Source organism: Microcebus murinus, chromosome 6 (genome assembly GCF_040939455.1).
Source record: "Microcebus murinus isolate Inina chromosome 6, M.murinus_Inina_mat1.0, whole genome shotgun sequence".
NCBI classification, from domain to species: Eukaryota; Metazoa; Chordata; class Mammalia; order Primates; family Cheirogaleidae; genus Microcebus; species Microcebus murinus.
This window is the reverse complement of record NC_134109.1, coordinates 71,678,668-71,704,414: the sequence shown is the minus strand read 5'-3', so window position 1 is coordinate 71,704,414 and position 25,747 is coordinate 71,678,668. Positions and strand designations below refer to the sequence as shown.

At 47.3% G+C, this 25,747-nt stretch overlaps 1 protein-coding gene and 1 non-coding gene across 2 annotated transcripts in view; one reads left to right on the top strand and one right to left on the bottom strand.

The window, feature by feature from the left end:
* Positions 1 to 221: 221 nt before the first annotated feature.
* On the bottom strand, positions 222 to 315 carry TRNAY-GUA (transfer RNA tyrosine (anticodon GUA)). The gene is made up of 2 exons: positions 279 to 315; positions 222 to 257 (listed from the first exon to the last, which is right to left on the bottom strand). It is a non-coding gene; the product is annotated as a tRNA-Tyr (tRNA).
* A 5,905-nt stretch (positions 316 to 6,220) lies between these two features.
* LOC105864771 (non-secretory ribonuclease-like) overlaps positions 6,221 to 25,747 on the top strand; it is a 132,012-nt gene continuing 112,485 nt past the window's right edge. Inside the window, exon 1 of the mRNA XM_012752878.2 lies at positions 6,221 to 6,224. The gene's annotated coding sequence lies outside the window, so the exon portion shown is untranslated. The remainder of the gene's footprint in view (positions 6,225 to 25,747) is intronic.

The window sequence follows — 25,747 nt, the reverse complement described above, 5'->3', positions numbered from 1 at the left end:
GCAGAGGGCAATGTTTTGCGCTGAGACCACGGACTGTGGGAAGAATGAGCAGGCAAGTTTCCGGGCCACAGCACAGGCATAGGCAGGAAGGTGGTCCAGAAGGGCTTTTAAGAGCTTGGCCCCTGAGATGGTGGCTGCAGGTTGGCGGCCTCCTGGCCCTGGACCAGGCAGGGGTGTCGCTAGGCGGGCATTGGTGTATGCACGCAAAAGCGTGGGGCACTTCCTTCGAGCCGGAATCGAACCAGCGACCTAAGGATGTCGGTAGGTGCGCGCCCAGTCTACAGTCCTCCGCTCTACCAGCTGAGCTATCGAAGGGTGCACGCTGGCACCACTGGGTCATTTGGCTGTTCTGGAAAGGAAGCGGACCAAGTCCGGGGAAAGCCAGAGGCCCACTAAGCCTTGAGATGGCTGGAACCCCGCCTCGGATAAGAGCTTGCACTTGTCGCCAAGGCGCCCCTTTCAAGGCGGAGCAAATCCTCTGGAGGCGGTTGCCTGGCATCCCCGACGGCCGCCATTGCCAAGCTCCCGGCCGACGGGAGAGAGGTGGATGGGGGCGGGGGCGGGGAGTGAGAGTTTAGGGGTTGGATGGTGCCGGCGGGACGTGCTACCACCTGTTGCTCTCTTAGCCCTCTGCATGCCCCTTTCTACATGGGCAATGAGAATGACAGATTTCACTGGGGGGAGGAAGGGTAAGAGGGTGAAGAGAGGGGGTCGGCTAAGTGGATGGGTGGGTCCGGTGGGGGAGGGGTGGCTTGAGGACGGAAGGAGGAGAACCGGAATGGGCACCGGGTAGGCGGCTGTCAACTGCAGCGCAGCCTCAGGGTCTGGTGGAGGCTTCTAATGCGGGACCTTCCCCAACGGCCTGGGCTCTCCTCTCCAGCCGCCCGCCAGTCCCCTCCTCGCCATGTGCCCCCACACCCTTTCCCACGATGTCCTATACTCGCCTTGAGTCTTCCTGAGAAATGACCGGGAGAGAAAGACTCGAGCTAGGGGGAGAGAACACACCCAGGGCTTGCGGGTGCCTGAGAGAAACCCACCAGAGCCAGCCTGGAGGCTCGGCTGCCCTCCTCCGCAAACCGACTAGGAGTCCTCTGCTGGAGGCCGCCGCCGTCTGAAGAGGAGCAGGGTTCTCTGGGCTTCCCAGAGAGGCCAGGGCGCCGGGCAGAGGACACACACAGCACAGGTGTGCGCTCGGATCCCTTGCCCTAGCCTCACAGTCTTTTACGAAGGTTTCAGACCCTATGTGAGATGTGTGCCCACCACAGGCTAAGAACGGTCAGTCACCCACCTTTCCAGGTAGGTGTCATGTCTACTTACCAGAGGCATGACAAGGGACACCCAGGTGACCTCCCTCAATTGAGTGTATGTTCCGTGCTGCCCCACCCCCACCCCCTCGCCAGACTCCCGACTGGCAGAGCCTCTGGATCTCCGAGGGTGAGGGTCAGATCCTCTCAGTTGCCCCTGGGACACTCGGTTACGTCCTCCATGGGAAGAATCTGCCCGCCGGCTTCACCCTGCCTTGTGCTGGTCACCAAAGCGTCACTCGCTGTCCTGCCTATGCACGCTCTACCCGCCTAGCGCCAAACCTAGCTTCTAAGAGGAACGACGCGCTTACGTCACGGGGACACGTCCAATGAGGACCTGAGGTTCGCCCTTTGGTCCTTGTTTGCGGATTTCGACAGTGAGTATCACTGGAGGTTGGGTTCTCTCTGTGGTTTGTGAGCTGTGAGACAGCCCGGAGCAGTGGAGACCCCACCTTTGGGCCCCTTTCAGTTGGCAGAGGGAAGCAGGACAGGCTGACTCAGCTGGGGGCGCAGGTAGTGAGGATAGGCACTGGGGGGAGACCAGGGGCTGCTGTGGGGGAGGAACACATGTGCATTCTGCCGACCAGAAAAAAGCTCCTGTGGACACAGCGGGGTAGGGAGGGAGGCCAACGCGTCCCCAGAGGGATTTCAGGTTCCCCGCTCCCCTCACCTTTCCAGCTGGACTGCTCTGTGTGATACGTTCCACCTGTCCACCAAATGTCTGGAGGTGTTTCTCCCAGAGCGAAGCATGCGTACAACGGAGCTCATTTGCGCTCCTCTGGTGGCCCCGCCCTGCCCCAAGAACCCACTTCTCTGCCACAGTTCCTGCCCTACTTGGCTGGTGAAAGCCTAGCCCGTTTCCTCCTGTGGGCTCTCTCCGTGGTCCTCAATGTCTTCTTTCTAAGGGAGGCCGGCAGGGGGCTGAGGGTGCTTCCAAGAGTGCCTCAGAGCCCAGTGTACAACCTACCAACATGCTCAGACCCAGAAAGAGAATATTCTGGTGTGCGATGGACATCACATTCCACCCTTCCACTCTCTTGGACCCCCATTCACTCACACAGATCTGGAAGTACACTGTCCTCACGTTTCTGGCAGTAAAAATGTCTAATATGAGTTTAGATTATGGGTTGAGACAATCGATCTCTGGAAGGGTAGGTAGGGTGTAAATGTGAACGACAGTGGCAGGGGCTCCTGCGAGGATCTAACCCTCACCCTCAGAGATCCGGAGGCTCTTCTACTCGTGGGTGGAGCGCAGAAGTGGGGGTGAGCAGTGCAGAACATACAGTCAATTGAGGGAGGTCACTTGAGTGTGCCTTAAAGTGCTATCATGCCTCCGGTGTGTCCCTGGGTAGGTGGGTGAGTTAGCATTCTTGGCTGGTGGTGGGCACACATCACATGGGGTCTGAAACCCTTGTAAAAGACTGTGAGGCCAGGGTAAGGAGTCCAAGTGAGCTAATTTTCCAAGCTGGTTGCCAAAGATCCTGATTTGCTTGATTTCTTTATAGATTCTAGTTATCAGCCCTTAATAGGACATATAGCATGCAAATATTTTCTCCTATTCTGTAGATTGTCTGTTTGCTCTAATGATTGTTTCCTTGGCTGTGCAGAAGTGTTTTAGTTTGATCAGGTCTCATTTATTTATTTTTGTTCTTTCTGTGATTACTTTGGGGGTCTTCTTCATAAATTCTTTGTCCATACTACAAGACTATAGTAACCAAAACAGCATGGAATGGGTACAAGAACAGAGACATACATAGACCAGTGGATCAGAACAGAAAACCCAAATATAAAACCATCCTCATATTGCCATCTGATCTGTGACAAAAGCAGATAAAAACATACACCTCGGAGAAGAATCCCTATTGAATAAATGGTGCTGGGGAAATCGTATAGCCACATGTAGAAGACTGAAACTGGATCTGCACCTCTCACCACACACAAAAATCAACTCCCAATGGATAACAGGCTTAAACCTAAGGCATGAAACCATAAGACTTCTCAAAGAAAATGTCGATATAATTGATTTTATGCTGCCTTTGTGCTTCTTCTGATAGGCAAGGTTACAATCAGCACATGTCAGTGAAATGCAGGCAAGAGTTCAGCTTTAGTTCATAGACCTCATTTCTATTAACTATATGCCTAACCTGCAGCTATCTTGGGCCTCTTTAAAATTTTTCTGTCTCAGATTTTCCTTTTTCTGACAAGTGTCAGGAAAAATCAGGAGAGTGGGTGGCAGGGTCTTCGTCTAAGCAGCATTTACACAGACTGCGTTTCTGGTCTGGTCTGGTCTGGGGCCGCGTCTTCCAGTATGATGACCTTGGTTGGATGCGTTGCTGAGCCAAGAGGCAAATGTCTGCTGCTTCTTCCTTTTGGCAGTTTTGTTGGTTGTAGATCAACAAAATGAAGGTGCCTCCTAGACACCTTAAAATAACAAGGTGTTATAACTCAACTGTTAGTGCACTAGGCTATAATTAAGGTATGAGTTCCAGCTCTCCTAGGGCTCTAGTTTCGGTAGGTTTTTTGCTCTGGGATGTATTTACCAGGCTCAGATAAGAACTTCACTGATGAATTTTTATTTATTTATTTATTTATTTATTTTTTCACTGATGAATTTTAACAGACATTTCAGGAATAATGCTGGTTCTACACAATATCTTCCAGAAAAACTAAAGAGGAGGCAATAATTCTTAACTTTTTAAATGAGAACAGAATATTCTGATATTAAAACCAGACAAAGACACTATAAGAAAACTGGGGACCGATATTTCTGGAAAATGTAGAAGCAAAAATTCTTAACAAAGCTTTAGCAAGTTGAATCCAATAATACATGAAATAATGATACATCAGGATCAAGTGGGATTTATCTTAGGAAAGCTACGTTGGTTTGATATTCAAAATGAATCAATGTGGCCAGGCAAGGTGGCTCACGCCTGTAATCCTAGCACTCTGGGAGGCCGAGGCAGGTAGATCGCTCGGGGGTCAGGAGTTTGAAACCAGACTGAGCAAAAGCGAGACCCCGTCTCTACTAAAAATAGAAATAAATTAATTGGCCACCTAAAAATATATAGAAAAAATTAGCCGGGCATGGTGGCACATGCCTGTAGTCCCAGCTACTGGGGAGGCTGAGGCAGGAGGATTGCTTGAGCCCAGGAGTTTGAGGTTGCTGTGAGCTAGGCTGATGCCACGGCACTCTAGCCTGGGTAACAGAGTGAGACTCTGTCTCAAAAAACAAAACAAAACAAAATGTGTCCCGACCCGTGGGACCTTCTGTTACTCGCGGGGGCGAGGGGGACCGTGCCTGAAAGAGATGAGCGAGAGAAAGAAACGAGACCAAGCGAATGATTGTCAAGGTCTGCTTTACTTGGATTCTTAGTAGGTTTTATAAGCATACAAAAACAAGGAAGTAGAGGCAAAAAAATAGAGTGTTGACGATGAGGCTTGGGTCTGGGTTAATCAGCCCCAATCAGCGTCTTATCGGTATCCTGTTTTTGACTGGTTACTCATCTCCAACCTGGCAGGTGGTCGGGAACAATTGCAGTCAGCATACCCTGGAGCATCCCGTGGTCAGCACGTCATGGACTGCATTCTTCTCGGAGCTATAGCTGGAATTTTCCAGGGCGAAGTCCGTGTGTAGGACGAGTCATAGGGGAGTTGAGGGTCTTTGAGGGTCCTTGCCTCTAACAAAAATGAATCAATGTAATTCATTATATTAACAAACTAAAAAAGAAAAATCATATGATTACATCAAAAGATTCAGACAAAACATTCAACAAAATTCTACATTCATTTCTGATATAAACTCTCAGTAAATTAGGAATAGAAGGAACCTTTCTCAGCCATATGCAGTGGTTTACACCTATGATCCTAGCACTTTAGAAAGCTGAAGCAGAAGGATCACTTGAGCTCAGAAGTCTGAGATTAGCCTGGGCAACATATCGAGATCCCATCTCTGCAAAAAATAAGGAAAAATATCTGGATGTGGTGGTGTGTGCTCATAGTCTCAGCTACTTGGGAGGCTGAGGCAGGAGGATTACTTGAGCCCAGGAGTTTGAGGCTGCAATGAGCTATGATAGTGCCACTATACTCCAGCCTGGGCAAGATCTTATCTCTAAAAAAGAAATAAAAATAGGTCTATGGAATAGAAGTATAGATATAACCATACATGCATTGTCATTTGATTGTTGGCAAAGCTTCAAAGGCAATGCAGAGGAGAACAGTAGGTTTTCCAACAAATGGTGTTAGAAAAATTCAACAAAAAGTATTTTTAATCCCTACATCACACCATATACAAAAATTAACTTAAAATGGATTATAGACCTAACAATAAAACCCACAACTATAAAATTTTTAGAGTAAAGCCTTTGCCAACTTGTATGGAGAAAAGATTTCTTAGATGCAACAACACTGAAAATATGACCCACAAAAGAAAAACATGATTAACAGAACTTCATCAAAATTCAGAACATCTGACCTATGAAAAACACTGTGAAGAGACAAGCCACACACTGGGAGATAAACATCTTCAGAAATGACTGTCTCTGAGGGGACATTTGACAATGTCTGGAGATAGTTTTGGCTGTCAAAGCTGGGGAGGGAGAGCAGTATTACTGGCATCCTGTGGGTAAAAGCCAGGGATGCTGGTAAACATCCTGCAGTGCCCAGGATGGTCTCCCCGCCATAACAAAGAATTATCCAGTCTCTGTTACTGTGGTAGAGTTGACTACAGTAACAAGCCACATGGACAAACTTACCACTTGCCTCCTTAAGGCATGGGCCAGTCAGGTTCCATCCCCACATACTAAAATGAACTGTGACTCCTTCCCAAAGCCTTGAGTAAAGAACAATGCCTGATTCAAACCTGGGTGTGATGGATGCCAAATCCTGCCCAGTGCACCTCTAGGGTACCATGGGTACATGGGGCAGGAAGGGCACTACCCTCAAAGGTCAGAAAGTAAGGATGTCCTTTAAAGAACTCAAATTCTGACTTTGAACTGATCTTAGGTCTCTTTGTAGGCTGGGTAGGGGCCAGGGTGGTCTAACTTGGTTGGCTCAAGCCTGGGAGTTGAATCTTCTTTAACATCACCTCGCTGAGCTGGTGGACAGCTGCCCCCCTAGGCAATTTGTGTCCTGCTTAACTCATCTCCTTTGCTATCCTTGTGGTGGAGCTGAATGGAGAGAAACCGAAGGAGGAGTGGGTCCAGGAGGGGATTGTAGTAAGAGACCAGACAATGAGTGGGTGGAGAAATAGGAGACAACATCCTGTAGAAAACGCAGTGGGAAGTCTACGGACTCCGTGTGCAACTGCCCAAATCTCTTGGAGTTGACATTTAAGAGCAAATGAGACAAAGGCTCACTTCACTCCCTGCTCCCCTCTGCACCCTACCCAATGCTATCTTTAAGGAAACATCCTGCACTTTCAGGGTTATTTCATGAGCTTCCTCAGGGTAGGCTGTGAGACATCCATTCATTCTCTGGTCCCATTGCCCCAGTCCCGTGGAAAATTCGCATGTTGGGTTTTGACCTTAGGTCAAATCCAGGGTGAAGACATACGGAATAATTGCTAGTGATGCGGGAAGAAAAACTTTGGCAGCAGTGAGGTTTGAACATATGCCCCTTGAGAGACTGGAGCCTAAAACCCAGACCTTAGACTGGTAGGCCACATTGCCACCCTACTCAAAGGCACTTCCTACCTTTCCTAATTATATCATTCTATCCTTTTTTCAGGGCTGTCCTCTGGACCCCCCGACTTTAAACCACGAGTTTAGGTGTCACCAAAAGACGCTAAGGGGGAGGTGCCCGGGAAAAGCCTTTTTTCTTCCCTCCTTCTGCCGCACCATTCGAATCTGCATCCGCCCGCCCGCCCAGCCACCCTGGGAACTGAAGGGAAGCATCTTCCTTACACTCTCCGCTCAGAGAGCGCAGCTCTTGGGATCCCGAACGTGACCGCTCCCAGACTGCAGGGGTCGCGCCAGCCTGGCACTTAAAAGCTATTTATTGAACGGACGAATTAACTTCTTGATTTCGACCCCGGTATGGCTTGAAGGTACTGGTGGCAGCGCGAAAGAAGAGCAAAACTCTGTCCTGACACCCCTGCATGCCGCGACTGCAGTTCTCTGCAGGATGTTGATACTTTTCGCTTCTGACGCGGGAGAGGAGTCTTGGAGTCTCCAAGAAGCGTACGCAGGCCGGGCGTTAAAAGGACCAAGAAAAAACCTCGCCTGCTCGTTCTCCCCTGACCCCGGACATGCAAAGCGCAGGTAGCTCGCGGCAGCCAGCGCTCGCTCCCCAGTCTCGGCCAGAGCAGACTGCAGTCTTCATGCCCCAACTCTGCAGGTCCGAAGAGAAGGCTGCCTTTCAGGTTGGGTCGGGGCTTGCAGCTGGGGAAGCCCCCGGGGCCCTTTCCGTGGAACCTGTGTCTTTGTGTCTCCCCGAGAGTCCCCCTGAGAAGCTGTAGGCGCGTCCTCCACCGCGTGGTGGCTGTTGTGACGGGTGGCTGGGGAAGGAGACGAGCGGAGACGCCCTTCCCTAGGGACTGCGCCCAGGCGCGGAGCCTAGGCTGGTGTTCGAGGCGCTTGGGATTCCTGAGAACTCAGCATCCTCCCTCTCCTCATCTTCCCCAGCGGCCCAAGGCTGCTGGCCTCTGCTCAGGAGCTAGAGAGCAAAGCCAGAACAGATAAGAGAAATAGATTTCCACGGCCACTCCCCTTGCCAGCGGGAAGAGGGGCACACCTCAGTCCTCCAAGCGTTAGACCTTCTGTCATGGGGCGCACCAAATGTGGGTTTGCACGCTCCCTGTGGGACAAGGAGTTCTTGATCCCTTTGATTACAACGAAATGGAAATTACAGAACGCCAAAATGCTGATGGATCTCTTTTGCTATTGTGTGGATGGTAGCAGAGAATTTAACTCACAACTACTGTGTTTCCCTGAAAATAAGACAGGGTCTTATATTTATTTTTCCTCAAGAAGACACCCTACCCTAGGGCTTATTTTCAGGGCATGTGTTATTTTTTTTAAGTACGGTACAACAATCTACATTGATTCAAATACAGTTAAGTCATCTTCTTCTGGAACATCATCATAACTCTCAACCCCAAATTCCATCCTGAATTTCTAGCGACTCTATTTCCCTTAGAACCATTGGCCCCAATCTCTCATGTCGAGCAATAGAGCTCTCATGGGGCAGATGAGAAGGGCTGCTCATCTTCTTTACCCCTAACCCACGAAATGCATGGGTTGTGCAGATACACTGCGTAGCCACGCCCATCACTAGGTCTTATTTTCGGGGTAGGGCTTCTATTGCGCAAATGCTTAGAAATCCTGCTAGGGCTTATTTTATGGGTAGGTCTTATTTTCAGGGAAACACCATAGTGCCTAGACTTGCAGAGAAAAACCAGTGACTATCCTAGGAAAGGGCTGGGATTGGATTGGGGAATGTTTTGGTGAATTTTCTACCTTCCAAGGGCAGGAAGGTGACCCTCTGGTGACATCCAATCGCATCTTTCAGTTGATAAAATTAAGGATATTTGCAGGCAAATTTCCACCAAGAGGCTGTAAACTGAAAGGTTGTATATGTTCATGTTCTATGTTTTCCTCTCTCTTGAGAATATACACTCTATGTCACGCAAGAGGCACCTAAATATAGTATACTTCCTTAAGAGCAGATAACAGACAAAATCAAAATTTTCTCTTAATCATTTGTGTTTCCCAAGAGAAGGGAAACTTACTCCCATGGTGGGGGGCAGAGGAGGTTGGGAGATATTCTAAAGGACAAATATAGGAGATTTTCCCAAGAGTCTCTGATAAAATTCCATAGTCTTTGTTGTAAGTTGAACTTTGTCTCTCCAAAAACAATGTTGAAATCCTAGCCCCCAATAACTCAAAATGTAACCTTATTTAGAAATAGGGTTTTTACAGAGGTAATTAAGTTAAAATGAAGTCATTTGTGTGGGCCGTGATCAATATGACTGGGAAAATTTGGACACGGAGACAGAGACAGAGGCACGGGGAAAACATCGTGTATGTGAAGATGAAGGTGGAGATAGGAGTAATACATCTTTAAGCCAAGGATACCAAAAATTGCCAGCAAACAGCAAAAGCTAGTGGAGAGCCATGGAACAGATTCTCCCTCACATCCTTCAGAAGGAACCAATCCTGCTGATACCTTGGATTCAGACTTCTGGCTTCCAGATTAATGTCCGTTGGTTGATAAGCCACCCAGTTAGTTTCACATCCCTAGGAAACGAATACAGTCTTTAAGGCACTATCTGAATTTTCTAGTCTTTTGAGTTACTATGTAGATAGTTTTTGTGGCAGGGATGTTAATAATTAGCCTTACTCCAACATTGTCCATTCTCTTTTCTTTAATAGTCAAACTGCTGTGTTAGTGAGGCACCAGAGCGCATTTTCACATCTTTCTTTTCATTCATTCACCTTTATTAATCACCTCTACATGTCAGGCAATATTCTAGGTACTGGGATAAACTAAAACAGACAAAAATACCTCATGCATAGAATTTTATACTTTAAAATTCTATGGGGTGGGGGTGTGGAGGCCAGGCACGGTGGCTCTCGCCTGTAATTCTAGCACTCTGGGAGGCCGAGGCGGGAAGATCATTTGAGCTCAGGAGTTCGAGACCAGCCTGTCTCTACCAAAAAATAGAAAGAAATTAGCTGGACAATTGATATAGATATATATTTATATATATTAGCCAGGCGGGTGATGCATGCCTATAGTTCCAGCTATTCAGGAGGCTGAGGCAGGAAGATCACTTGAGCCCAGGAGTGTGAGGTTGCTGAGCTAGGCTGAGGCCACAGCAATCTAGCCCAAGCAAGCAACAGAGTGAGACTCTGTCTCAGAAAAAAAATTATCTATGTACAATGTACATTATTATGGTGACAGGTACACTGAGAGCTCTGACTTCAGCATGATACAATTCACCCATGTAACAAGAATCACTTGTATACCCTTAATCTATTGATATAAAAATATTAAGGTGAGTAAAAAAGTCAGACAATAAATATATTAATATCTAGTACATGATTCCATCTATATAAAATTCTAGAAAATATCTAGGAATAGGGGAGAGGATAGGGAAGGGAGATATTACAAAAGGGCAAGAGGAAGCTTTTGTGGATGATGGTTATCTTGATTATGGTGATGATTTCACAGTTGTATACATATATCAAAACTATCAAATTATACATTTTAAATCTGCTGTATTTTAAATCTGTTGTATTGGTATTGTATGCCAATTATACTTCAACAGAGCTGTTTTTTTTTTTTTTGAGACAGAGTCTCACTTTGTTGCCCAGGCTAGAGTGAGTGCTGTGGCGTCAGCCTAGCTCACAGCAACCTCAAACTCCCGGGCTCGAGTGATCCTTCTGCCTCAGCCTCCCAGGTAGCTGGGACTACAGGCATGCGCCACCATGCCCGGCTAATTTTTTATATATATATATCAGTTGGCCAATTAATTTCTTTCTATTCATAGTAGAGACGGGGTCTCGCTCTTGCTCAGGCTGGTTTTGAACTCCTGACCTTGAGCAATCCGCCCGCCTCGGCCTCCCAAGAGCTAGGATTACAGGCGTGAGCCACAGCGCCCGGCCAACAGAGCTGTTTTTTAAAGGAGAGTCCATCCGGGATTTGCATGGGAGTGGGGATATGGAGGGATCTCAAACCTCTAATGAGAATCATTACTTTAGGCCAAAGAACCAAAGAGCTAAGCACTAGTTAAATCTTCCTCTTTTAAAGAACATACATTTACACCCTTACTCACACCATGCAAATTTCTTAGGAATCTTGTATGCAAGATTTGGGAATCTTCTCTCCAGTTTTTATTCACTCTTACTTCAGTATTGTCCAAACCTGATTTTTACACACTCAACACTAAATGCCTAACATCTCTTTCCCTCAAATTCTGCAAGTTCAATCTCTAAGGATGAGAAACCATTACAGCCAGGCCTTGGGCAAGCAGAGCCCTCCAGAAGTTAAGATCCAAGGAACCTTTTCTTTGCCTACCCTCAGGAGCCACTCAAATTTTCTGGCTCAGAGCTGACAGAGTTGGAATAATGACCATCCCAATACAGCCCTGCACTTTGGCCAAGGAAAAGCTAATGGAAAGGGGGAATTGGTCACCTACTCAGCAGACAGAGTAGGGCTTCTGTCAGTGGGAAGTATATCTTCTTGAGGCTCTGGCATCAACACACTTTGGCTTGAGAAGAGGGACCAGGTATTTCTCAAAGAAACTTGCCCTAGTAGGGCTGAATACATGTGTTAAGCTACTTCTAGGAGACGTTTTGTTGAAGAACTCTGCCTTCACAGTAGGTATCTTCAATATGTAGCCATATATTTTCCCATTTTTCTGTAAGGATACTGTGTGTATGAGTGAGTGTGTGTGTGTGTGTGTGTGTGTGTGTGTGAGAGAGAGAGAGAGAGAGAGAGAGAGAGAGAGAGAGAGAGAGAGAAAGAGAGAGAGAGAGAGAAAGAGAGAGAGAGAGAGAGAGAGAGAGAGAGAGAGAATGTACATGTATTGGGTAAGGGCAGGGATAAATCTGTCCTGGTTTTAGTTATACCATTTAGCCAGTACACACACACACACACACAAAATGAAAATTGCATCTGAATTGAGATTTGTTTCCTGGAATTCATGCTCATACAATATCAAAAGTGGAGAGATATTAGAAATTACTCAGAAATTCCAGGAAGAGGGAACTAATGTGTTCCATTTCTTCATAGGTAGTAGTTTCCAAACTCTGCATGTTTGAAATATTTTTGCTCCTGCTGTTAAGAATTTAGTGACACCCTTAAATGTGCTAGATACCATGTTAGGTATTTGGACTCACAGAAGTATAAACCACACAACCATGCTAAAGGATCTGAAGACTTAGTTGAGGATGCCAGACTAATGTGCATGAATCTGAGAACAGAGCAAAAGAATCTGTAATTAAGTACTTTCTCTTCTTTTTCTCCCCATTCAGCACTTTACTTATGTCTTTGAAAATTTTTAAAGACAATGAACATTGAGATAGATGGAGAACCATGACTCAGAAGTAGTCCTGGAGTATTTAAAATATCATACATTTATTTTCTGACATCTTTCCACACATGGTAAAGATATGTAAGGTACTAAATAGGACAATTTGATGAATTTGTGACTAGAAAAAAATATGTATGTGAAGACTGATGTTGAATGAGTTTTATTAGTCTGAGGCCTTCTTGGTGCCATGGATACCACTTTCCTGTGTCCTGTTCAGCTTTTTGAGAGTAAGGGTGAGATAGAGAACTGATAGGCATTGCCTTACTGAGTCAGAAACCCCTCTTATCAAAACAAGATAGGGGCAGGACAAGTTCCAATCAGTTAGAACCAAGATGGCTGAGAAATCTACTGTTTCTTGACTTTGCAGCTTCATTATAACCTCATTACCATAAAAAATTCTAAGGAAAACTCCCACTCCCATCATGCACCTGATGCCATGACAATTTCTCGGTTTGACCATATTTAGTCAAAAGGAGGGCATCACTCTAATTCCAGGAAAACACTTCCCCTTTCCAAGAAATAACATGGATATTCCTCTCCCTGTTTAGCCTATAATTAAGCTCTTGCTTAAATAGAAGGACTAAAGAAATCATGGGCGCTGTTCTCTGCAGAAAGAATTAGCCTATACTCTATGGAGTAGATTTTCTACACTTTCTAAATGAAACTTGCTTTCACTTTATACTGTTGGCTCCCTCCTGAATTCTCTCTTGTGTGAAGCCAAGGACCCACTTGGACTTCAGGTGATTCCCAACATAAGGAATTACTTTCCTATGTCAAGGGCACATCAAAGAAGGCATTGGCCTGAGGGAGGAGGTCAGACATTTTTCAGAGAAAACCTGCCTTAGCAGGTCTGAATGCATATGCATGTTAAACTAATCCACCTAGTGTTTTGTTGAGGATATTAGAGGTTTACATTATTAATAATTAAACCTATGTTTATTTTCAGGTAACTTTCTCCTTTTTCTGTAAAGATGCTCTGTATGTGTTTTGGGTAAGTGGGACATTCATCTCTGTAAGGTACACCATTTAGTAACCACATAAATCTAAGAATTGGCACCTGAATTCAGACTGGTTTCCTAGAATTTATACCTAAACTATATGAGAGCTGGAAGGTACTCAGATTTTTTTAGTGCTTGTTTTACCAAGAATTCCAAGAGGAAATTAAAGGTTTCTGCAGTATTTCAGATTTCTGTGGGAAGCAATTTCCTTTTTCTCCACACATGTCTGTTCTGTATTTCAAGTATTTATTAATACCCTGATATGTGACTGTCACTTTGCTGGGTGTTTTGGAGATCCAGAAGTATGAATCATGCAGCCTGCCCCTCAAGGGGCTGAGGTTATAAACCAAGGATGCTATACTAATGCATATGATTCTAAAACCAAATAAAGCAATCTATAACTAAGTGCAGTAAAGTCTCCTTCCTTTCTTCTTTGCCTTCTCATTCAGTTCTTTCTTTGTATCTTTTGTAGCATTTTCAAAATGGTGGACTTATGAATAGATGGGAAACCACAATTCAGAAGTAGTTGTGGAAAAATTTTAAAAATTAAAATGTGCATTATCTTTTGACAATCTTTTCATTTCATAAAATGAAGAAGTATGGGAAGGAGAACAATTTGATGATTTGATAATTGATTGAATATATGTGCAGAAAATGTGGTATTGAATGGTTAATGTCATTCTGGATGCTTACTTCTGGGAACCATGGTCACCTCCATTGCATGTGTCCTGTTCAGTACCTTGACAGTGTGACTGAAGAGGAAGGGATAACAATGATAAAAAGGTGTCATGGGCTTAGAGGGGAGAAGAGATGAGTCTACTTGGGTGTACAGTAAAGGAATTGTGATTAGAACATCAAAATAGTCTTTCTGGGATAAGTAGTGTTTTAATAGGTGTAGAGAAATGGGAAATCATTCTAGTTGAAGGAATAATAAGCAAATGATAAATGAACTGAAAAGGTGTGAGTTATATTTGGGAAATTATAAGTAAACCAAGTTGACAGGAACAAAGATCTGTACAGGGCTATAGGGCAATCTGTCATTTGATAAATGTTGACCCAAATATTAGAAGATAAAGGCAGTAATGTAGAATGTTAACTGACATTGAGAGTAAATTAGTGTTAGGTAAGAGCCTTTAAGTTGAAAACAGTTTTGCTAAAATGAAAAGGTGGAATGTCTGTATTGAGTCAGGGAAGTTCCATAGAATCTTGGAGATTCAGCCAGGCCTCTGGAGTGGACTGGAACTAGGGATTTGGGAGGTGTTCAGGCTCCCTTTCTAGCTGTCACTGCCCCTCCCCTTTGTGCCTGGGTGCTCTCTCTTTTATATTCTCTTTATAGTAATGCTCTGTCTGCTTCTCAGTCCATGTGGTGCAATATGATTGCTATTATGGCTCCCACAACTGCAATTTCCTTTCTGGTAGTGGTGGGCTAATTAATTTGGACCAAACCTCCTTAAAGAAAAATGATTAAAAATATCAGATAAGACTTTACCAAATCTCCTTAAAAGCATCAAAGTGCTGACATGGTAGTAAGCAACTACTCAGCCAGAATCCAAGGGAAAGGTGCATCCAGGAAGTTAATGGAATTGTCAGTAGCATTGACCTTTGTACCCCTGAACACATTTGCTAATTCCTGCAAAGGTGGGCTATGGTTTTGGCAGCCTATTTGGGTAGGAGAAACAAGAGGGCCAGATGCCAAGATCCAGCATGTATCAAAGGTGGGAAGTCTAGTAAGACACCTCCCAGTATTAAGTTGGGACTCCAAAGAGCTATTCCTATGAGGTAAGGGTGAAGAAGAAGTAGACTTATGTCAATTCTCCCACTTCCAGGAATTGTTGTGGAATTCAGCAGAAATAAGTTGAGCTTGAAAGGCCCAAACTAGCCTAAAGGCCCAAACTAGCCTAACCAGCTTTTCGCTTCTGTAACTATGCTTGCTTATAGGTAATTAAGACCCCTACCCCTCCCTTTTTCTTTATCTTTTCCCGTAAGTGTCCCTTGCAAGTTCTCGGAATTGGGTAGTGGTCGTGCAACTGGTTGTGCAAGATGGAGCTACTGGAATTTCCCCACCCTAAACTCCCCGGCCACCTGCGTGTGGTCTTGCCCCATAAAAACCCTAAGCTTGAGAGCTTCGGGGCGGCAGCCTCCCCATCTTGGTGATGCTGTTTAGCCCCTGCGCGCGCTGGAAATAAATCCTCTTGCTCTCTTGCATCAAGCCTCTGGACTCTGAGTCTTTTTGGGCGGTCGTCTCTCTCTCCCAAACGGGCTGTACATTTCTACGGCCCAACATTTGGGGGCTCGTCCGGGATAGGAGAGGCGACCCCTCTTAAAAAGACCGGTGGCACCAGGCTTGGAGGTAGGCCGACTCCGGAGTTGTCCTTTATGTTTGTCTCTGTGTTGTATGTGATGTGTCAGTTTTGAAGTTTGAATTTGGAACGACAGGGTACTAACTCCGTGAGGAGGAAGTTCCTCTGGACCAAGATAGGGTTCTTGGCGGCCAGAAAAACTGTCGCCCTGGAGGACGCTCCAGGGATTAGGGGTGAGTGACCAAGTGGCCTTGGTCGACTCCATTTGTTTGCCTGCAAGTGGTTGCAGGATTGGGCAAGGTAACCCTAGGGTAAGGTATCGTCCTTTGTCTGTGTTTGTGTGCAAAAGCAAGTGGCTTCGGTGTTTGTCTTCTGTCTGTGTTGTCGTCCTTTTCTCTTTAATTCTCCTTTTTACTCATCCAGGAATTATGGGCCAAGGGAAGAGTACTCCTCTCTCCCTCACCCTGACACATTGGAAGGAAGTACGAGACCGGGCCCACGACCTGTCCGTCATCATCCGGAAGGGCCCCTGGCAGACGTTTTGTGCCTCTGAGTGGCCCTCCTTCGGCGTGGGATGGCCCTCAGATGGAACTTTTAACCTTTCTGTTATTTCTGCAGTAAAAAAGAAAATCTTTGCACCGCACCCCCAAGGACACCCGAATCAAGGTCCCTATATCATTGTCTGGCAGGACCTTGCCCAAAACCCTCCTTCTTGGGTAAAGATGACGGTGCCTCAGCCTTCTCTCGCCCTAGTGGCCCAGACGGCTCCATCAGATCCAGCTCGGCGACCTCTACCCCTAACTGATCCCCAGGCAGAATCCCTCCTCCTCGAATCTCCCCCACCCTATGTCCCCCAGTCGCAGGCGCAGGCAGCCCGGCCAGGGCCGGGGACAGCCCAGCCCACGGCCCCTATGGTTGAGGGTCCGGCCCAAGGCACTAGGAGTAGGAGAGGGTTGTCTCCAGATTCCACTGTCGCCTGCCCCCTACGCCCAGTGCCAGTTCCCAACTCTGGGCCGGGGTTAGATGCCGACACAGCTCCCCTCCAGCTCCTCCAATATTGGCCCTTTTCCACAGCCGATCTCTATAATTGGAAAACTAATCACCCTCCTTTCTCCGAGAACCCCCAGCGTCTGACCGGGTTGGTCGAGTCCCTGATGTTTTCCCACCAGCCCACCTGGGACGACTGCCAGCAGTTGCTCCAGACTCTTTTCACTACTGAAGAGAGGGAGCGGATCATCTTGGAGGCGCGGAAGAACGTCCCCGGGCCAGATGGGCGCCCGACCCAACTCCCTCCGTTGATGGATGCCGCTTTCCCTTTGACCCGACCTAATTGGGACTTCAACACGGCAGAAGGTAGGGAGCGACTGACTGTCTACCGCCAGACTCTAGTGGCAGGCCTCAGAGGGGCTGCGAGACGCCCCACCAATTTGGCTAAGGTAAGAGAAATTCTTCAGGGACCGACTGAACCTCCCTCTGTCTTCCTTGAGCGACTGATGGAGGCGTTCAGACGGTACACTCCTTTTGACCCGACCTCAGAGGGGCAGAGGGCCTCAGTAGCCATGGCCTTCATAGGCCAATCGGCCCTAGACATCAAAAAGAAACTCCAAAGATTAGAAGGACTACAGGATTTCACTCTCCAAGATTTAGTTAAGGAAGCAGAGAAAGTATATCATAAGAGAGAAACAGAGGAAGAAAAAGAACAAAGGAGGGAAAGAGAAAGGGAGGCCAGGGAGGATAAAAGAGAAAAGAGGCAGGAAAAACGGCTGACGCGTATCTTGGCCACAGCTGTGGGAGACAATAAGTCCCCACATAGGGACAGAGATAGGAGAACAGGTAGCTCAGGCGTCAGGCCGCCGCTGAGACCAACTCAATGTGCTTTCTGCAAGGAGGACGGACATTGGAAGAAAGACTGCCCCAAACTGCGGAATAAAGACAAGGTCCTGACCCTCCAGGAAGATAGTGAATGAGATAGTCAGGACTCGGCCCCCCTCCCCGAGCCCAGGATAACTCTTAGTGTGGAGGGGAGACCCGTCGATTTCCTGGTCGATACGGGAGCCCAATTTTCGGTCCTACGAAAGCCATTAGGACCGCTCTCCAAGAAGACCTCTTGGGTGATGGGGGCCACAGGCCAAAAACGGTACCCCTGGACCACTAGTCGGACTGTGGACCTGGGAACAGGAAAGGTGACTCACTCCTTCTTAATAATTCCCCAGTGTCCTGCACCCCTCCTGGGAAGAGATTTATTAACTAAAATGGGAGCCCAAATCACTTTTACTCCCAGAGGGCCAACCCTCACCCAGCACGGGGAAACAGTTACCCTGCTGACTCTCCGATTGGAAGATGAGCACCGGCTGTTCGAGGCCAGTGCAAAGGAAAAGCAAATAGTAGATAGTGAGTGGCTGCGGCTATACCCCAAAGCTTGGGCAGAAACCGCGGGAATGGGTCTTGCCCGCGAACAGCCCCCGGTGGTGGTGGAATTAAAATCTACCGCAACCCCAGTTGCAGTGCGGCAATACCCCATGGCAAGAGAGGCCTGGGAGGGGATTAAACCACATATCCACCGCTTGCTGCACATGGGGATTTTGGTCAAGTGTCACTCCCCCTGGAACACGCCGCTCCTTCCCGTCCGAAAGCCGGGAACAAATGACTATAGGCCCGTGCAAGATCTTAGAGAAGTTAACAAGCGGGTCCAGGACATTCACCCCACGGTGCCCAACCCTTATAACTTGCTAAGTTCTATCCCACCATCCCATACGTGGTATTCGGTCTTGGACTTAAAAGATGCTTTTTTCTGTTTGCGATTGCATCCAGAGAGTCAAAAATTCTTTGCTTTCGAATGGAGGGACCCGGACTCTGGGGCTATGGGACAATTAACATGGACTCGACTTCCTCAGGGGTTCAAGAACTCCCCCACCATCTTCGATGAAGCCCTTCATCAGGACTTAACCGCCTTCCGGGCTGAGCACCCGCAAATTACGCTTCTCCAGTACGTAAATGACCTTCTCCTAGCAGGAGCCACGGAAGAGGACTGCAAGGCGGGTACACAGGATCTACTTGTGGAGCTCTCCCGCTTGGGGTACCGAGCGTCAGCCAAAAAGGCTCAGCTATGCCAGCAGGCGGTGACATACTTGGGGTATGTACTAAAAGGGGGCCAGAGGTGGCTCACGGAGGCCCGCAAAAACACGGTCACTCAGATTCCGAGACCCAGCTCCCCCCGCCAGGTACGTGAATTCTTGGGAACCGCGGGTTTCTGTCGCCTGTGGATCCCAGGGTTTGCAACAATGGCCGAGCCTCTATACACCCTGACGAAACAGGGAAACCCCTTTGAGTGGGGAGAGACTCAGCAGAAGGCGTTTGATGACATCAAAAAAGCCCTTCTCTCTGCGCCGGCTCTTGCCTTACCGGATGTGTCCAAACCCTTTACCCTCTTCGTGGATGAGAAGAAGGGGGTTGCTCGGGGAGTATTGACTCAGACCCTGGGGCCTTGGAAAAGGCCGGTAGCTTACCTGTCCAAGAAATTAGACCCAGTGGCTAGGGGATGGCCGGCTTGTTTAAGGGCCATTGCAGCCACTGCCTTGCTTGTAAAAGATGCAGATAAACTCACCCTGGGGCAAAAACTAACAGTCATAGCCCCACATGCGCTAGAAAGCATCATCCGGCAACCCCCCGAGCGGTGGATGTCTAATGCTCGGCTGACTCACTACCAGAGCTTGTTGCTGAACGATGATCGAGTCCTTTTTGGGGCTCCAGTAACTCTCAACCCAGCTACCCTGCTGCCGGAGGTGCACCCGGAGAGTGGAGCAGTCCTTCACTCCTGCCATGACATTCTGGCGGAGGAGACGGGGCCCAGAAGAGACCTCCGGGACGAGCCGTTACCCGACCCACATTACACCTGGTATACGGATGGGAGCAGCTACCTACATGAAGGTAAAAGGGTCGCGGGGGCAGCGGTGGTCAGTAAAGACAAGGTTATATGGGCTAGCAGCTTGCCCGAGGGAACCTCCGCCCAGAAAGCTGAACTGATTGCTTTGACCCAGGCCCTGAGACTGGCGGAAGGTAAAAAGGCTAACATTTACACAGACAGCCGTTACGCCTTTGCTACAGCCCATATCCATGGAGCCATATACCGCCAAAGGGGCCTCCTCACCTCTGCAGGCCGAGAAATTAAAAACAAGCAAGAGATCTTGCACCTCCTCGAAGCTGTCCATGCTCCCCAGGAGGTAGCTATTATCCATTGCCCTGGACACCAAAAGGGGACCTCTGAAGTGGCCCAAGGGAATAGAAAGGCCGATTTGGAGGCGAGGCAGGCTGCCCTGCAGTCAGAGACACTAGTCCTCGCTATCAGTCCCTCAGTGGCCCCGCCGGAATTCCTTCGTTATTCCTCGGAGGAAGAAGAGAGCCTAACAAAAAAACCGGCGAGATACTCTAGGGACCCGCAGGGGATATGGAAAACCCCGGAAGGAAAAGTTATTATACCAGAAAAAACAGCAAAAGTGTACCTAAGGCAGCTGCATCGCCTCACCCATTTGGGAGCAAAACACCTGCGCTCCATTTGCCAGTCAACAAAATATCACATCCGGGGGATCAGCCGCCTATCTGAAGAGGTAGTCCGCCAGTGTAAAGCCTGTCAACTGATTAATTCTCACCCATCCCAGGTTGGCCCAGGGCAGCGGCTCAGGGGAGAACGCCCTGGGAGCAATTGGGAGGTGGACTTTACAGAGGTAAAGCCCGCCCGGTATGGATACAAATATCTCTTAGTTTTTATAGACACTTTTTCAAGATGGGTAGAAGCCTTCCCCACAAAAAAAGAAACGGCAACAGTAGTGGCCAAGAAGATCCTAGAAGATATCTTTCCTAGGTTTGGAATTCCTAAGGTAATAGGATCCGATAACGGCCCGGCTTTTATTGCTCAGGTAAGTCAGGGAGTGGCCAAGATACTAGGGGCGGATTGGAAATTGCATTGTGCCTACAGGCCCCAAAGTTCAGGTCAGGTAGAAAGAATGAATAGAACACTAAAAGAGGTCATGACTAAATTATCCTTAGAGACTGGCGTGGCAGACTGGACAGTCCTCCTTCCCTTCGCCCTCTTCCGCGTTCGCAATACGCCTGGCCCTTTAGGAGTAACACCGTTTGAAGTTTTGTTTGGGGCCCCACCACCTCTCATGTCCGATCCATGGTCCATGCCATCTGATACTGATGCTAATGTTCCCCATTCCCTACTCGCCAGGTTAAAAGCCCTTGAAGTTGTTCACAGGGAGATCTGGGCACCCCTGGCCGCCCTCTACAAGCCGGGAGAAGTACAGGTGCCCCACCCGTTCCAGGTTGGTGATCTCGTCTACGTCAGGCGACACCGAGCTGCTAACCTCGAGCCGAGGTGGAAGGGACCACACTTGGTGCTGCTGACGACTCCGACGGCCATCAAAGTGGACGGCATCGCGACCTGGATTCACGCCTCACACGCAAAGCGGGCGCCTCCCGAGGACAACAATGATGAATGGACCGTGGAGACAACTGACAACCCCCTCAAGCTTCGGGTTCGCCATCATGTGTCTCATGACACACCTGTTGCCAATAAGTAGCTCCCCCCATGTGCCCCAAAAGCTGACCTGGAAGGTAACCTCTCCCGTCACACGGCGAGTAATATGGCGATCCAATGCTACCATAGCCCCCCCGGGGACCTGGTGGCCCGCCTTAACTCCTGATATTTGTACCTTAGTAGGGAAAGGGTGGAATGGGTTCTGTATAAAGAGGCGCTCCAAACGGACGCCAGGAAGAGTGTACGGGCAGCCTGTAACTGAGCGGCATTTAGCCCAGGTTCCTTTCTATGTCTGTCCCAAAGATAGGCACGGGCATGGGCCGAACGACTGTGATCGGTACGATTCTGAGATTTATTGTTCCTATTGGGGGTGCGAAACCACAGGAACAAGTTATTGGCTGCAAAAACCCCCTACCTGGGATCTCATCTGGGTGCAGGCGACCACCCAGAGCTCTGTCCTCAACATTACCTTCACCCAGGCAGGAAAAAGCATGACCTGGGCCAGGTGGGCTGCAGGATTCACCTGGGGACTAAGGCTCTATCAGGAAGGGTTTGATGACGGGTTCCTCTTTAAGATAGAGTTGCAAATAGAGGCTTATAACCCCGTGCCCATTGGGCCAAACCCTGTCTTGACTGACCAGGGACCCCCAGTCACCCCGTTACCTCTCTCCACATCTGTTGCCCCTACAATAGATCCTCATATAAGCCTGGCCCCCTTAAATTCCAGTACAGGTCAGAGGCTGTTAAGACTAGTGCAAGGAGCTTTTAGCTCCTTAAATAAAACTGATCCTAACTTAACTAAATCCTGTTGGCTCTGCCTGACAGTAGAGCCACCCTACTATGAAGGAGTTGCCTTTCTTGGAAACTACACTAACACCAGTAGTCCCGACACCTGCACCTGGGGAAGCCAGGGAAAACTAACCTTAACCAAAGTTTCAGGCCGAGGCACCTGCATAGGAAATGTTCCTAATAACCGTCAGGAGCTCTGCCACGAGATAAGGGAAGTTCCCTCCAGGGGAGATAGCTATTTGGTCCCCCCGTGGGGCGGTTGGTGGGCCTGTAATACTGGACTCACCCCCTGCCTAGCGACTCAGGCTTTCAACAAAACGTCAGAATACTGTGTTCTTGTCCAGCTAGTTCCCACCATCATGTACTACCCAGATGCTACGTTCGAAAGTAAGTACGACCCTCACCCCTTATTGAGAGAAAAGAGAGAGTTGATATCTCTGACCCTAGCCACACTCCTAGGTCTAGGGGTGGCAGCAGGGGTGGGGACAGGGACTGCAGCCCTCATCAAGGGACCCTTCTATGCTAGAGAGCTTCAGATGGCCATAGATGAAGACCTAAGGAATATAGAACAGTCCATTACCAAACTTGAAGAATCTTTAACCTCCCTGTCTGAGGTAGTGCTCCAGAACAGACGGGGACTAGATCTCCTTTTTCTGAAGGAAGGGGGTCTATGTGCAGCCCTCAAAGAGCAGTGTTGTTTTTATGCTGATCACTCTGGAGTAATAAAAGACTCTATGTCCAAGCTTAGGGAAAGACTAGAAACCAGGAGAAAGGAGCATGAGTCACGCCAGGGATGGTTTGAGGGATGGTTTAACGCCTCCCCCTGGTTAACGACTTTACTCTCCACTTTGCTAGGACCCCTGCTTATACTCATCTTGCTCCTAACCTTTGGGCCTTGTATACTCAACCGCCTAGTGACATTCATCCGAGAGCAGGTGGGCGCAGTTCAATTAATGGTTTTACAGCAACACTATCAGCCTCTTCCAGGAGATGAAGACCTGTAGTTTCAAGATTAAAACTTTCCAAAAGAAAAAGGGGGGAATGAAAGGCCCAAACTAGCCTAAAGGCCCAAACTAGCCTAACCAGCTTTTCGCTTCTGTAACTATGCTTGCTTATAGGTAATTAAGACCCCTACCCCTCCCTTTTTCTTTATCTTTTCCCGTAAGTGTCCCTTGCAAGTTCTCGGAATTGGGTAGTGGTCGTGCAACTGGTTGTGCAAGATGGAGCTACTGGAATTTCCCCACCCTAAACTCCCCGGCCACCTGCGTGTGGTCTTGCCCCATAAAAACCCTAAGCTTGAGAGCTTCGGGGCGGCAGCCTCCCCATCTTGGTGATGCTGTTTAGCCCCTGCGCGCGCTGGAAATAAATCCTCTTGCTCTCTTGCATCAAGCCTCTGGACTCTGAGTCTTTTTGGGCGGTCGTCTCTCTCTCCCAAACGGGCTGTACATTTCTACGGCCCAACAAGCTTAACAAGGGCATAGGTGCTCCTGACTTGCAGCTTGGGTTTACATATCTTGGAGGTCCAAAAAATGCCTAGTCATGAACTTTGTTTAGGGTCCCCTTGGGCTGATAGAGCTCCAGGTACCTGGTAGAAACAAAAGTAATATTTTTTAAAAAAGAAATATAACCTTCATCTTGGCCTCAAAAATTCACTGCACATAATTTTGCAAAGACATCGAGCAATACACAAAGATGACCAATTACACAAGGAAACAAACAACATGAGTAAGAATTAAGAACAACAGATAGCATAAAATTCAGGTATTAGAATTATCAGTTATAGATATTAAAACAACTATGATTACTATGTTTAAAGAAATAAAAGACAAACTGGAAAATATCTGCAAGAAACAGGAAATCATAAAATTTGACCAAGGAGGTTTTGAAAAAAATCAACTAAAACTTCTCACAGGCACCTGGAACTGGAAATTACAATTTAACCAAAATAAATCATTCTTTGGCATATTTAATAGCTGATTAAACAAAGCCACAAAGAGAATGACCGAATAGTATTATAAGTAAGAATATGTTATACAGAAAGCAACATGAAGAGACAAAAATACAAAAAAAAAAAAAATAAAAAAAAAAGGAAGAGGATTGAAAGGAATGGAGGACAGAGTGTGAAGTGCTGAAAGTGCTGAAATTATATTTGGGAAATTATAAGTGAACCAAGTTGACAGGAACAAAGATCTGTACAGGGCTAAAGGGCAATCTGTCATTTGATAAATGTTGACCCAAATATTAGAAGATAAAGGCAGTAATGTAGAGTGTTAACTGACACTGAGAGTAAATTAGTGTTAGGTAAGAGCCTTTAAGTTGAAAACAATTTTGCTAAAATAAAAGGGTGGAATTTTTTGTATTGAGTCAGGGAAGTTCCATAGAATCTTGGAGATTCAGCCAGGCCTCTGGAGTGGACTGGAACTAGGGGTTTGGGAGGTGTTCAGGCCTCTGGAGTGGACTGGAACTAGGGATTTGGGAGGTGTTTTTTTTTTGTTTTTTTGTTTTTTTGAGGCAGAGTCTCACTTTGTTGCCCGGCTAGAGTGCCATGGCATCATGCCTAGCTCACAGCAACCTCAATCTCCTGGGCTCAAGAGATCCTCCAGCCTCAGCCTCCTGAGTAGCTGGGACTATAGGCATGCACCACCATGCCTGGCTAATTATATATATATATATATATTTTTTTTTTTTTAGTTGGCCAATTAATTTCTTTCTATTTATAGTAGAGATGGGTCTCGCTCTTGGTCAGGCTGGTTTGAACTCCTGAACTTGAGGGATCCTCCCGCCTCAGCCTCCCAAGAGTGCTAGGATTATAGGTGTGAGCCACCATGCCCGGCCCTGATACATGTTTGATTTCAGTTCCAAGAAGAGAGAAAAAATAGAGCAAAAACAATATATGAGAAGATATTGGATATTATGGGCTAAATTATGTCCCCCCCACATATTCATTATGTTGAAGCCCTAACCCCTAGTACCTCAGAATGTGGCCGTATTTGGAAATAAGGCCTTTAAATAAGTGATTAAGTTAAAATGAGGTCGCTATGTTCTTATAAGAGGAAGAAATTCAGACACAAAGGGAGACACTAGGGTTTGTATGCACAGAGAGCTAGCCATGTGAGGAGAGAGCAGGAGGGTGGCTTTCTGCAAGCAAAGGAGAGAGGCCTCAGAAGACACGGAACCTGCTGACACCTTGATCTTGAATTCCTGGCCACCAGAACTGTGAGAAAATAAATTTCAGTTGTTTAAGACACCCAAATTGTGGCATTTTGTTATGGTAGCCCTAGCAAATTAATTCAATGGCTGAGAATCTTCCAGAACTAAAGAAAAATAATAGTCTATGGATTTAAGAAAACCCACACCCGACCAGCCTGAGCAAGAGTGAGACCCTGTCTCTACTAAAAATAGAAACAAATTAATTGGCCAACTAAAAATATATAGAAAAAATTAGCCGGGCATGGTGGCACATGCCTGTAGTCCCAGCTACTGGGGAGGCTGAGGCAGGAGGATTGCTTGAGCCCAGGAGTTTGAGGTTGCTGTGAGCTAGGCTGACGCCAGGGCACTCTAGCCCAGGCAAGAGAGTGACTCTGTCTCAAAAAGAAAAGAAATGGAAAGGAAAGGAAAGAAAAGAAACAAAACCAAACAAAAAGAAAAGAAAAAAGAAAACCCACACCCTAAAACCTGACACCTCCACTATATTTGGAAAAACCTGGGTTTTCCTTATGGGAGCATCTACTCCTGTTTTAAGGTTTTAAATATAAACCTTCCCTGGATGAATCTGATTGGTGGAA